Source organism: Enhydra lutris, unplaced genomic scaffold (genome assembly GCF_002288905.1).
Source record: "Enhydra lutris kenyoni isolate GAN:26980312 unplaced genomic scaffold, ASM228890v2 scaffoldscaffold93, whole genome shotgun sequence".
NCBI lineage: Eukaryota > Metazoa > Chordata > Mammalia > Carnivora > Mustelidae > Enhydra > Enhydra lutris.
In genome coordinates, this window is record NW_019154177.1 from 7,514,058 (window position 1) to 7,529,388 (window position 15,331).

General features: G+C 40.7%; 1 protein-coding gene across 2 annotated transcripts in view; it reads right to left on the reverse strand.

Moving 5' to 3' along the window:
• LOC111138564 (CDK5 regulatory subunit associated protein 1 like 1) overlaps window positions 1-15,331 on the reverse strand; it is a 653,240-nt gene that overhangs the window by 505,450 nt on the left and 132,459 nt on the right. The gene's annotated exons all lie outside the window — the stretch shown is intronic.

The following is a 15,331-nucleotide window of genomic DNA, read 5'->3' on the forward strand; positions in this document are numbered from 1 at the left end:
TGTTCAGGGGAGAGTAGTCTCAAGTCAGTTTGGACCAATGATACATAAAGAAGTCTCGCTCGAGTTGTCAAGGAACAGAAAGTCAGTCTTTTTCCCACTAGATATCAACAAGAACTATATGGACCTGACTGTTACTCCTGTTCTCATAGTCACGGGAAGAACAGCTGTAGGGATGAACCCAAGAGAGCCAAGGGAAGAGGAGAAAGAACAAACGAACTTGGGTGTCTCAGGACAGCACTGAGCTCAATCAGCCCACTCTGGAACCTTCCTGGACTCGTGCAAATCACCCCCTTCTTTACTGCTTAAATGAGTTTCAGCTGAGATTTCTATTACTTGCAACAAAAAGCATCTTAACTGATAAAAGTAGTAAAATCAAGTCTAGGGACTATAAGTACCAGAAAGGAAAGAGACTAAAAACCTACATCATGGGGCGCCTGGGTGGCTCAGTGGGTTAAGCCTCTGCCTTCAGCTCAGGTCATGATCCCAGGATCCTGGGATCGAGTCCTGCATCGGGCTCTCTGCTCAGCGGGGAGCCTGCTTCCTCCTCTTTCTCTCTGCCTACGTCTCTGCCTACTTGGGATCTCTGTCAAATAAATAAAATCTTAAAAAAAAAAAAAAAACCTACATTATTATAAGAAGAATCACTCCAAAGTACTTCCTCCCTCATTAAATGGTTCAAATACCAGCCAAGGTTCAGAAGGTTTTCTATAGAGCGAAGGAGCTCCATGACTCTCCCTAAAAAGTATCTGACTTGGTAAACTATCAGAAAGCTACGGCATTTCTAGTCTTTCATATTTTTTTTTTAAGTACAATCTACCCCTTAACGTGGGGTTCAAACTCATGACACCAAGATCACAAAGTTATATGCTCTACAGACTGAGCCACCCAGGTGCTCCCCCCACCTTTTGAAATTTATGTTAACCTATTCCTTTTAAAAAAAGAAAAAAAAGTCACTGGGCGCCCAGCATACTTCCAGGCTCTGGGCATATAGCTGTAAACAAAGCAAAACACCTGCCTCTGGACCGTCCCTGCAACAGGGAAGGGAATATAATTAACAAGTAAATAAACAGTTCCTCGTGAATTTTGTCCTACTGTATAAAACTCATAAACACCCAAGCAAGTTCCCTCATGACCAATAAGTATCATGAACAATCAGGGTAGAGACAAGCAAGAGGACTTCATGAACTCTCCCAGTCAGGTGAAACAGGTAAGGCCTAGAAAACAAAGAAAAAAACTGATCAAGGGAAAGAAACCAGACCGGAATGGTAGAGATGCAAAAGGGAAAGATGGAAAAAGAACAAGACTATGAAATCGCCAAGACACACACACACACACAAAGGATAAAGAAATGGAGGTGTAAACAGCATCCGTTTCAACTCTTTTGTAAAACACAGAGACCAGGACAAATGGGATGGTCTAGAACCCAAGATCTTCTGACACCTCGCTTTTAAAAACACCTACCTCAGACCAGAAGAAAACACCAAAGTTCCCAGCCCACATCGTGGAGTCCTTCAAAACCACGACTGGCTTTCCAAAACCCCCCAACACCATAACCCAGATTCCAGGGTTGAGCTAAATCCAACTTGTCTCATGAGATGGCCAAATGGGCAACAAACACCCTTTTTATTACCTCAGACAGAAAAGGACAGAGACTCCTGCATCCTTTCCTATGTCTTATATGTAATAAATGAGGGCTTGTAAAGGGAAAACTGATGAAAGAAAGTTCCCAAACTGATAAATATCAGATTAAAACTTAGCATTAAAAAATTATTCAAAGTCTCAATCCTTCCATACTATGAAAGTCTCAAAGTACTATTAGACAATGAAACTGATTGACTTGGCTTCCTGATTTCCTCAGAAGAAACTTAAGGAATTGCTACTTTGCCAATGAATCACTTCACAACTTCAAGTAATAAAGAAAAGTAAATTAAGTTACCAGGATATGTCATAACAAACACTTGACTAAATGGCCCCCTCTACTAGTAGTCAGTTTATATTATTTTAGACAGAACAATAGGCCCCTGCAATTTTTAAGTGCTTCCCTACCCTTATAATATACCACATATTAAGATGATTTCCTTCTAATCATAGGGCAACAGGTAGCATCACTATTGGAAAGCCTGAGACCAATCCTTAATACCAAGGACAGAGTGAAGAGTTTTAGCCCCAAGCTGTTTTAAAATGTCTATTTTTTAAGATATTTGGCAGGAAGTTTTAATTTTGACTAACATAATAAAAATAAATAAATGTAAACATTTAATCAGTTTGCAAATATTGAATTTGAGCACCTACTTTTTATAAAGGACCGTATCAGCCACAATTAATGCAATTTAAATATAGGAATTATCCTTAAATACATATGGGATATTTGGTTATTCTTGATCACAGAGGATGGTAGAAATGGCCATGCCTTATAAACAGTGTGACCATACGTCCTTGCCTGTATGTCTCATCCCAGCATTATTGTGAGTGGATGTCACTCTCAAAGGTGTCCCAGGTTGGTCACTGAATTACAGGGTTACCCCACCACAGTGGGTAAGCAGACAGGTGCTATATGGTAGCTAGTTACCATAATGCCAAGTACAACTAGATCTTTTTTTTAATGTTGCAGATAAGACGAGCCTACCCCTAGATAAAATGCAAAGGCTCAGATGTTATATCAACACATTAAAAGCATTCTGTGATTGCTGAATAACAACTTTAAAAGGGATTTGTTTTCTTAATTCAAAAACCCAGCAGTCAAATATTCCATCATTCTACGCTACCAGATTAATGGGTTGCAACTAACCCAGGAGGATCTCAACAGACATGTGACCAAGGAAAGAACCAAAACACTGGGGCCACTTGCCAGACTGCCACAGAACAAAGGCCTAGCAGGTGGCCATCCACTGCTCCAAATTAAATCATGCTGCACAGAACATTATCTCCATCATTGTATAATGTTGTTTTTGTGTAATGTTACTCCTCACATCCAATTTTCAAAATTAAGACAAAATTGTTTTTGATGACAGGCAAGCCACAATAGGAGATAACAATGATCCAAATAACATTGTTCGAGACTCAGTGAAAAGGGCCCCTCCCAAGTCACAGGAGTAATCACCAAACCCTACCCACTCCTCACCCCAATATTTGTTCAGTGAAGCAGTGCCATAACTGGAACAAATCCCAAGGCCTAGTTAAACACCAGGTGGTATACTAGGGTAGTTTTGTTGTTTTTTTGTTTTTTTTTTAAAGTAACAGATGGCTCAAACTTTTCATCTTTATGACATGCAGCATAGGACTTATGCAAGTGAAACTGTCTTCCAAGTACTTTGTACAAGTAATACAATTAGTCGTGTGACTCATCGCTTCACATCATAAAGAGAACAGCAGGTGAGACAGATGCCGGACTCCTGGATTATTTATTACTTTGTGTAATATATATCAATAATATACATAAGCATAGACATACACATATATATTTAAATACAGTTATTTACCTGATGGTATTCTGTTTCTTCTGTTATGAGGGGGCTGAATTTAATGAATACTTAGGACTGAGTGGATAAAAGTAAAATGTTACAAATCTGAAATAAAGTCAGGACTAAGGAGAAGAGTGTGTCTAGTTTCACTAAATTTGAATTGTAGGATATTTTTCATAGAAATGTTAGAGTGAAAAGTCAGCAGAAGTTGGTTGGGTCAATGTAAGGGCATCTGAAAAGTACCTCAAATTCACCAGAAGCGGTTAAAAAAAAAAAAAAAAAGCATAACATAATAAAGCAAAAGAAGTTAGGTTGCACGATTTTTTTTTTCCTTTCTTCCCCTTCTCCCCCGCGGCACAACATTCCAGCCAAGGCCCAGCCCAACAGCTTTGCCTCCCCACACTGGGCACGGCTACTGAGGGGGGTGGGTGTCCCTCGATCAAGCAGCAGAATTAAGGTAAAGGAATCTTCACAGGACAGCCACAGGGCTGTAAGTGGAGAGGGCCCACCTGTCCCACCCCACTGTCTTAGCCTTTACTGCCTCCTACCATCCAGTCCAATGGGGAACAGATGGGTGGTCAGGGACATGCCCTCCCCATCACCTCATTTATCCTATGGCTGCAATCCAGGGCTTGGGGACCCACGGGTAAGACTTGCCACCCTGGGAACAGCTAGTGACAGAATTAAATGTTGGAGGATGTCAATAATGGCCTCACCTGTAGGCCCAAGGCATAAAGCAACCTCTCTTTGAGCACAGATCACCTAAGCCACCACATGGGTAAAGCAACGCAGAAAACAAACAGAGCAGTAATCCCGAACAGATTCGAGAAGGGGTGCTCTACTGATACATGTAGACCAAGGAAAAGCAAAGCCGTAACTTTTTACTGGAAATTACATCTGCTTGAAAACCAGTACCAAAGTCCTCTAAAAATCCACGAACTATAGAGAGACTCCTAATACATTTTGGGTTGGCCTGAAAATCGAATTACCGTAGATATTATTACTCCTAAGGAAAAATGCATCCTCAACTCCAGCAAGTCTGTGCAGAAGAACTTTTCTAACCGAACCCTCCTTCCATGTGGGCACCTGCCTTCCCAGTGAAATATTGCTCCGAATGCTACGTTTGCCTTGTCTTTATGTGGTGTTTCAATAATCGTTACTAACTGCTGAGTTTCAGAAACGCGTACTGTTTCAAGTACCGCAGACGTATGATAGTTGTGATTGATGGTGTTCTTTATAAAATATATATTTGGTGAATAAGCTTAATCATCCTCTTGTGCCAGAAAAAAAAAAATTCACTTATTGATACCCATCTGTGTCAAAGTTGAAGGAATCACCACAAAAATGTGCTCGGTAATATTAAAATAAATTAAAACACCATATATATTGTCATTTGTGAAATGAAAAAAAAAAACAAGTCAATTATTTTTAAATATCTACTTTTGCTAAAGCATATTACACAAGCCCTAAGTTAATTAGTTCACACTTGGGGTCAGGTACCTAGCATGCCTCACAGTTATAAATACCATGATCAGTGTTTCTACAATTTCAGGAACTTGACCGTTTTGTAAAACACTTCCAGGAAAAATTAACACTTGGAATAAAGCTGACTTTTAAATTTACAACTATTAATTATCAACCTACTTCTACTCTCCCCTTCACCCTAGTACAATGAAAAATTATTGCAGGCTATGCACATTTTAATTGAACGTGAATTGTTATTCTCATTTTAGTCAGACTTTCTGACCCATTTATTCCCAACCTCAGACTCTCTGTTACAAATTCACTGGACGGCCACCCTGTAATGGGTATTGGCACACCATAAATTCAACAACTTATCCAGGCCTCCGGGCACTGGACTATACCATGCAGAATTCCTTTTTGAAAGAGTAGATGACAAAGAGATTCACAGAAGTGAGATTTAATTCGAGGAACAATGAGCAAATTAACTCTATTATTTCCTGATTTCCGGTCTACGGAGTCTTCCATAGACCCTTACGCTCTACTTCTGTACTACTGTCACTGCACATAGAATTTAGCTTGGATCCACGTGACTTCACCTCTCATCTGGAGGCAGAGCCTTGTGCATCGCGTAGAAAACAAACACATCTCCTCCCATTTCCCTCCAGCTCCTTGGACACCAACCATGATGGCTTCTCTTTGTTTTCCCTTCAACAACCAAGCACACACCCATCCCAGGCCTTTTACACTGCTATTACCTCTGCATGGAACGTTCTTCCCCCAAATACCCCCATTGCCCATTACCTTATTCATCCAGGTGTCCGCTCAGACACAACCTTATCCTTCCTGACCACCTATCCAAAATAACACCCCCATCTCTCCCAAGTCCTTTCTTTCATTTTCTTCATGGCATCTGTTACCCAACTGAACACAGTCTATCTCTTCTCGAACAACAACGGAAGCTACTTTTAAAAGTCAAAAACTTGCTTTACTGACTGTTACGTCCTCAGGACTTACAGTGTACTTGGTGCAGCTCGATAAATGACTGAATAAATGAATGTTTATAGCTCAAAAGTGCCCTGTGTTTTTTTTCCCTCCGGCAGCAACAGCAATTGAAGTGCTTATTTCATATTTTATTTTATCCGGTGCTTCAATCCCAGTGCCTAGAACAGTGCTTACTCTTGAGACATTCAATAATCATGTCAGATGAATCCTACAATACAGGCCTGCTACTTTCAACTGTTCTCCACATTGAAAACAACAATAAAAATGTAGCATTGTTAATGTTTCATGTGATCATTAGATGAAAGTTCACTATTTCCCTAATAACTAAAACTTCTGGCAGTTTTCAAAGTTTAAATTAACACCATAATGGACCATATGTGCACATCTGTGCATTAAATATATTCCTGAAAATATCATGTTTAAAGCTAATTAAATAACATCGTGTTTTTATGCGGTCATTATACTCTTCCCTCCAAAAAAGCTGTAACCCAAACATGACCAATTTTTTAATTTTATTAATTTTTGCTAAATTATATCATGTTTTGACTAACTATATTATTTCTTGTTTTCCCATTAGCTATATTATAATCTTCCCCAGAAACAGCTGTTGTAAATGACATAATAAAATCATAGCCCCACTGAAGTCCAAGGCATTATAAAATTTTCATTTCATTCAAATGGAACAGTAATTTATATAAAATATTTGCAAAATCATCAAAAAGCCATATAAATTGTGAAAATCAATCACACATCTAATTCCCTTTGTTTTCAACAAAAATAACTTAGACCACATAAAAGAACTGGGGTTTTTTTTTTTTGGTTTTTGGGTTTTTTTTTCTTTTTTGGACAGAACCTTCTACATCAAAATCATCACTTTTTTTTTTCCTGTAAAATGCCAGGTAATAAATACTTCAGATTTTGCAAACCATATGGTCTCTATCACAGCTCCTCCACTGTGCCCTTACAATGTCAAAGCAGCCACAGACGGTATACAAAACTAATGAGTGCAACTATGTTCCAATAAAACTGTATTTACAGAAACAGCCAGTAAGCTAGATCTGTGTGCAGTCCAGTTTCCCAACTCCTGGTCTACACCACGCCTTCTGAACCAACTTCACTCAACAAAGCTCAGAACAGCCCAGCTCTGAGTCCACTATGTGCCAAGTCAACCTACAACAGGGGTGGATTTTTTCCCATATATTTAAGTAGTGAGATTCTCAGACGAATGAAACTCAACTCTTCCCCGCTTCTCTTCTCTCTTCCTAATTAGAAACAAAGAGAAAGCATAGAGCTGGGACACCAAACAGTACAAGAGTATCAGGAAGGTAGAAAGGACCCTTTCTTCTCTCCGTTCTAGGAAAATTTTAATCTCTGGGATCTTTCTACTTCTTGTCCACTTTGTAAAGGGTCTCGGTGCTGTCGGCTTCACTTACGTCACCCACCCTGGCATTAGGCCATGATCTGCCTCTCAATACGCCCAGGACTTGAAAAATGTCTCTCTTCCTTTTCTGACTGAACTCTCATCCTTCAATAAAGCTGATCACTACTAAAAACAGGGAGACAAACTAGCTGACTACACTAAATCAAACAAAATGTGAATTAAAGGATGGGTAACCATCCAGAAAACTCCTCCTCCGGACACCTGGGATATTTCCTTTATTAAGAGTGGCTGGGGGAACATCACAACTCAAAGTTCTTGGGAGTCTCCAGTGAAGAGGAAACAATGCAAGAACATGGAGGGAACAGAGCACAAGGCAAACCACCCCGACCAGATCAACACTCCACCAGTCTCTCCTTGTGTGGTTCTTTCTCCCCAGGTGTGTGCACTTGTAATCCCACACATCTTCCAGTCCGAGGGGCATCAACTCAAATGTGTGGAGGCAGGTAACAGAAGTAACTAAACCACAGGATGGTAAGGGCCGCAGCAAACAGAAGGACGGAGAAGGGGCGCCTGCCACCCAGCACCGCGAGCTGCAGGAACGCAGGCGCAGTACTGCCATATCGTCCGTGTTTCTAAGGAAGCTAGAAATACAGATTCTTATGTGTGGGTCTGTCAAACTTTCGGAACATTGTGCAAGCCAAAGAAAACGCGTCTGTGGGTTCGACAGCCCACCAGCCATCAGCTTTTTATTTCTGCTCTCGCAGAATCCTGTCCTTTCCAAACTGCAGCTTTCCGGGGTGAAAACACGGGGCGTGGAGGGGAAGCTGCCGGCAGTGAGCAGGATTCTTTAGGGATCAGTGACGAATCTGGTATTTTTAAGGTGGGCCACTGCCTGATGGAACCCAACGGTGATAAAATTGCATTAAAAATTCACTTTACTCTCTATAAGACCTAAAAAAATTACCACTCAGGTATTCCCAGACATAACTTCATACAAAAGTCAGATATGCTCATAGACTAAAAAAACGTGATGTTTTAGAAGTAGGTACCATAAAAAGTAAAAAAAAAAATAAAAATAAAAAGCCAGCCCACCCTCCTCAGAGGTGACTGCTGAATACCATTTGGTGCTGGGTGATTTATTTCAGTCAGGGTGCAAATCAATTTTGGAATTCATCTATACAAGTTCCATCTGGCCCCGAAGTCGTACAAAAGGTGGCTCAATGGGCATTTTCTTTCTCAATATTCTGCATGTAGTCCTCCCTTTGCAGCTGGTATCTAGTCTGAATCACTAGAAACGTTCTGTGGCAGAAGGTGAATTTCATACTATAAAACAAATCTGAGCTTGCCATGAAATTTAGGCTACTTAGCTCAGGTCAGACCTGTCACAGGTCGGGCCTGCCAGCTGCTGTGTGACTTCTGTTCTAGCTTCTGCCCAGGCCTGTAATTATTTACAGTTTTGCACCTGTCAAAATCTTGAAACAATGACTTCCCTTGTTCCTCAGGGTTTACACACAGTTAAATGTACTGTTTCAAAACTGAACACTTAAGGCATACATGCGAAAGGGGTCACTGTCGTTGAGGGTTTTTTTAACTTTTTTTTTTTTTAAGTAAAAGTAAAATAGAAATGAGGTGGAATACATAAATTAGGTTTTGATGGTTAATAAAATAAAGCAGCTATTTCCAATTTTCACGAGTATAGGAATTACCCATGAATTGTTAAAAAAATAAAAATAATAACCAACACTTAATCCAAAAGCCAGACCTCCCAAATCAGAATTTAGAAATGGGGAGAATGGGTACATACATCTTTCACATGGGCTCGGGAAAACACGGTTTCTAAAAGTACTGAGTACAGGGGCACCTGGGTGGCTCAGTGGGTTAAAGCCTCTGCCTTCGGCTCAGGTCATGATCCCAGGGTCCTGGGATCGAGCCCCGCATCGGGCTCTCTGCTCAGTGGGGAGCCTGCTTCTTCCTCTCTCTCTCTGCCTGCCTCTCTGCCTACTTGTGATCTGTTTGTCAAATAAATAAATAAAAATCTTTAAAAAAAAAAAAAGCAATTTTATAAATAAAAAAAAGTACTGAGTACAAATAATACAACAATATAACAAACTATAACCATCATAATAAAAGAGTGACTACTGTTACTGCTACTGAATATATAATATGGGGGAGCTAGTGCTTAAATGATTCTGTAGATGGGTAAAATTAAAGTACTAATAAATAAAAAGGTGTATTAAAGAACTAATAAATCAAAAAATGTAAAGGCAATCAACATTGAGAAAGTGCTTCTCTAGCCTTTCTGACCAACGCCTCTGACTAGAGCTGATTCTGCAACCGAGAGAGACAGAGCTCCGGCTGGCACAGCTTCTCCTCTCCAGAGTTATGCAACTCTAGCCAGAAGGTGTGTATTTCTTTAAGAAATCAGCAGCACTGGGCAAACAGGGTGCATCTGGTGAACACATGTCCACGTACAGGTAAACACATGATTTCTGTAATTACTTCCAACACCATCTGTCAGGCAGGTAGTTCAAAATCTACTCAACAAGAAAGGCAGTTTGAAGTAATTTTTAAGCAAGTATACTTTTCATCTGCCTAATAAAAGTAAAGATCAAAATACAAACCTAGAAACCTGTCTCCTCTCTCCTGACTTAACCTAGGGCAGAGGCAAGGCAGGTTCATTCTTGTAACTAAAACAGAGGATAATCCTACACTGGTTAAGAAATGCATGAATCTGATTAATTATCATCAAAAGAAATTTTCTTGTGATTAAAAATGGCAGTAATTTATTCATCAGTAATCAATAACTAACAAGACTAGTCTCTCTAATGCATTAAAGCGTGTCACCTGTCTGCAAAACCACCTCACCACTAATTAAGGGATAAACTACTCCAGTGACAAATGCTTTGAAATGTTTCTCAATAACATTAACTCAGCTTGAAAAACATAAACCCAAATGCAAAAGAACACAGGAAAAGAAAAAAACACAGCAGCAAAGGAAAAGGAAAAAAAAAATCCAATTAAAGATTTTTCCCACTTCAAAAAAACTGGTTATTTGAGAGGCTTGCAAAAATTATTGCAGTTCTGCCTTAAAGTGTATCTATAAACCACTGGCCTTTTCATTTGTCTGATTTGTATCAGTCAAGCATTTAAATAAAGTAAATATTACCATCTCACAAACATCCAAAGGGAGGCATGACAGGAATACCAAGGGCTGAATTCTCCCAGATAAATTTAAATTTTTTTAGATTCAGTTCCCTTACTTGTCTTTAACACAATTTCCTCCATGGCAAAACTGACTGATTTAAATGCTGCTTTCTTGCTTTCCCCCACCTCTCCATTCCGAGAATGAAACATTAGAAATAAAATTATTTAGTATGTACCTCTGATATGATATAATGAGAGTGGCACTTCACTTCTGTGTCCTCCTCCTGAAAACCTATGACCCCACTCTAAATAGGAGAAAGACATCAGACAAACCCAAACTGAAGGACATTCTACAAGACAGTTGACCTTCTAACAAAACAGTGCTCCTCAAAACTGTCAAAAACAAGGATACTCTGAGAAACTGCTACAGACCAAAGGACACTAGGACGACAAGATAATTAAATGCAGTGGAGCACCCTAGATGAAATCCTGGGGCAGAAAAAGGACATTTGGGAAAACCAGTGGAAAAAAACTGAACACAGCGCAGTGTTCAGTTACCAGTAATATACCAACGTTAATTTCACAGTTGCAACAAATGCATGTAGCAATGGAAAAGGTACCAAGAGGGGAAACTGGATGAAGTGTATACGTGAATTCGATCCCTGCAGCCTCTGTAGTAAAGTGAAAATTATTCTAAAAAAAAAAAAAAAAAAAAAAAAAAAAAGACTGTCTAAAAATGTGTTCACTGGGGACTCTGAATATTCATTCAACCAAAATCCACTAAACTGCAACCACATACAATACAAGGCTCTGGGGTCAAGGCGAGCACACAGGAGCCCCACGACACTGAGGCTCAACTCCACTACTGATGGGAAAAGGATTACAAGCAGATGTGTATGGAAGAGGGTGCCTCGATGACATCAAGAATACAAATTAGCGGGGTGTCTGGGTGGCTCAGTGGGTTAAAGCCTCTGCCTTCAGCTCAGGTCATGATCTCGGGGTCCTAGGATCGCGCCCCACCTTGGGCTCTCTGCTCAGTAGGGAGCTTCCTTCCTCCTCTCTCTCTCTGCCTGCCTCTCTGCCTACTTGTGATCTCTGTCAAGTAAGTAAATAAAATCTTAAAAAAAAAAAAAAAGAATACAAATTAGTGTGTGCTGTCACAATACTGGGACAGAAAGAAAGAAATGTTTATGTAGCTCAAATGTTAAAATTAAGGGCATTCGGTTGCTCTACTCAAGAATGCAAAGCCCAGGGCAGTCAAGTTAGAATCCCCATTCCAGAAACAGCTACTATAATTACTTCATTATCAATATCTCCAATAAGAACCTTCAGTTGCTAATTAGCATACTGTGTCAGAAATGAGTTCTTATTGGTAAAAATCGTAGCTTGCTGGCTGGCAGAATTCTTGCTAAAAATGGATTTTCACTTACTGAAAGTAACTTGCTGGAGGTTTGGGAGAGGATTAGGGTAATGGGTGATGGGCATGAGGGAGGGCACATGATGTAATGCGCACTGGGCGTTATCTGCAACTGATGAATCACTGACCTCTACCTCCTAAACCAATAATACATTATATGTCAATTAACTGAATTTAAATTGTAAAAAATTAAATTAAAATTAAAAAGAAAGTAACAGTATTCAAGAAATGTAGACTGACTAATATTGTCAGAGAAACTACACACTTCTGAGTGAAGAGGGCATAAGAATTAGTGAGCCGAGGGGCGCCTGGGTGGCTCAGTTGTTAAGCGTCTGCCTTCGGCTCAGGTCATGATCTCAGGGTCCTGGGAACGAGCCCCGAATCAGGCTCCCTGCTCAGCGGGAAGCCTGCTTCTCCCACTCCCTCTGCTGCTCCCCAGGTTTATTCTCGCTTTCTCTCTCTCTCAAATACATAAAACCTTAAAAAAAAAAAAAAAAAATTAGTGAGGCCTGCAGCCTTTACCCTTAGAGAAGGCTCCCAAAACTTAAGCTCTAAAAGGTCCTGTGTCCAGTCATGGGTTTAGGAAGATTCTCTGCTGCTTAATGTCGAATATGCAGGTTAACAGAATCCTACTTCTAAAAGGTCACTGGGTCGCCTGGACGAACCCTTCCTACAAAGTGGTACTCGAGGCACTTATGAGCACAGAGATCTGAGCCCTCAGCAAGCTGATACAACAAACTGTACTGGCTGCTTTGGGCCTGCTTCCCCAATGAAAGATTAATATATATCTCTGTGTGGATGAATGTGATGTGAGCCTTGCAGATAAGATCCTCCCCCACCTTGAACTTGTTTGGCAAAAACTACGTGTTATGAATGACAAGGCTCTCTTATGCCAAGTCGCCTTACAGAAAGAGCTTCAAACTTGACATCCAGGCACGGCCTTCCAAAACGGTAACTGAAATTGTGGGAAAACTTGAGTGTTTGCGTATGGGCTTCTTTTTGGTAGGGGGGAGAATGTCCTTAGGTTTTATCAGATTATTAAAAGAGTCTGTGACTCAAAAAGTATTAACAACCATAGGCCTGAGTAATGAATAACCAACTATTGTTTTTTTCTATTAAAAATCAGTTTTCCCTTAAATTATGCAATTTATATCCCTCCCCCCTTGCAAAAAAAGTGGCCTTACAGTTTCTTCTAAATACCACATCCAATTTTATCTGTTTTTGAAAGGTAACTATTAGGAAATACAATTCACCTGACATTTCAAACATCTCTCCCAAAGCAGAAGCCAAAACTTTCTTCGAGCAGCCATTATTTGCACACAATGACGCACTGTGCCTTTCTTTAATGTCAGACCATTTTACCTGAAGATGTAAATTACTTGTACACCTCAGTGGAATTAGGTTTTTCTCTATTTTTTAAACACAGTCCCTTATTTCAGCCATGGTTTCACAGCATCTTCACGCTAGGGGAGTTTCCAGTTCAGCCAGCCCTGGGAAAGAATGACCGATCTTCTCCTTTTGGGTACCTCTTTGATGAATATTATTTTATCTCCAATGACCTGGCACAAGGAAGCAATGTTCTACAGAGTCACCAGAAATGCTGCTAAAGGTGAGAGTGCCATCTCGTTAGCCGAACTTCTGATCAGGCAACACGCACACAGTAACTGTTTTTGAACCCTCATGAGCAGACATGGAGAATGTTGTAATGAATTACAACTGAACATCATGAAAAATGGCGCTGAGTCCTCACATCATACATTGTTCAGCACATACTGGCTGAGTCAGGTCCTAACTGGGGAACGCTGGAATGAAAACGGGTGGCAGAAAGGATCATGGATTACTTATCAGAAGTTAGTAAGAGGGTCACACAGCACTGACTCAAATGCTACAGAAGCTCTTATTCCGTGACAATACCTTTCAACTTAATAGATCTTCCATTAGAAATAATTTTAGAGCTACCTGGCCAAAATTTAGATAATTTTGTTAAAACATTTAAAACACTTTTAAAAATAAAACATTTTTTTTCCTTTACTCCAAGCATGTAAAGGAGTTCAAAGCACAAATGTCTGTCTCCTTGCTCTAGAGACAGCCAGAGGAAGGTGTCCTTTTGTTCAACAAACTACTAATTTTTGTTTTCTCAAGACCGGGTTTTATTTTCTTCCCTAATTTCAGATGCCTTTAGTGATGTGATTTCTTAAAGAATTCCCGGTCTGGCCTGAAGACCTCTTGGGAGCCTTGCCTGGGAGCGCAGGTAAAGGCTGAGTAACCTGGAATTCTCCTTATTTTGTCAGGACAACTCTGGAGCCACGCGGGTTGTACGACTTTGGGGAAGAACACTATTTCGTTTTTAGGGTTCTCCTCGGGATCAGTCTTTAAAGGAGGAGGGCCCCTCAGGTGTGCCCGCCACAGAGCCGAGGAAGGCGGTGGCGGCTTTCTCAGGTCTATTTTTAAGGCATCAGTGAATCCACTTACAAGAGGCATGTGGAACTGTCAAACTGACAAAACAGAGAGTAGAAGAGGGATTACCAGGGACGGGGATCGGGGGTGGGGATGGGAGGTTATTGTTTAATGAGGGATGGAGTTTCGGTCTGGGAGGATGAGAAAGCTCCAGGGATGGGTAGTGGCGATGCCTGTACAGTAAAGGGAATGTACTTAATGAATTTTTAAAAAATGGTTAAAATGGCAAATTTTATGTTATCTGTGTTTTACAAGAAGGTATCAGTGAAAACCAGGAGGGCCTGCACACAGCCTCGTGCCGCACGGGCGGCAATCCGGAGTACATCTGCACAGCCAGTGCAAAGGGGAGCAAAAAGAATGATGGCGGGAGCAGGACTGATGGCCGAGAAGCGCGGTGGTGCAACTGAGTCAGCAGAGACGGAGAAACCAGAGCTCCCTACGGTGTAGAGATACTGCTTCCTCCAACTATAAACTGACCACTGAGCTCAGCTCAAAAAGAAAGCAGTGTGTATTTATGAACCTCTGGATGGACCTATAACCTGAGCAGTAGTCAAGGGCGATTCTGATAGCGAGCCCTTGCCCCACCTGGAACAAAAAGGAACATTATGGAGAAGAGATCCAACAGATGAAAAAGGGCCACTGGACGATAGACCAAATGTCCTGGATATCTTCTAAGAAATAATTCTGGATATTGCTGTCAGTTATCAAATTTCGTCTAGAAGCACGAGAACATCCAGTTCCGAAGGCACTGGACAACTTGATTTTTCTCCCCACATTCCTTAGAGACACACACCGTGTAGCTCTAGCTTTCAAAACTCCTGGCTAGAAAAGAAGCAGCTGGGCATTGCACAGGGACTTGAAAAGATTTTCTACTTTGCATTAGAGGTAAAAAGCACTGAAAAGGGCCTTCATTCTGGTTTTTATGTCTGTCACCACAAGGGGTCAGGACATATTTCGTTACCTTCATGGGCTGTTTGGAGAAAGGGCAAAGGGTCATCTCTAGCC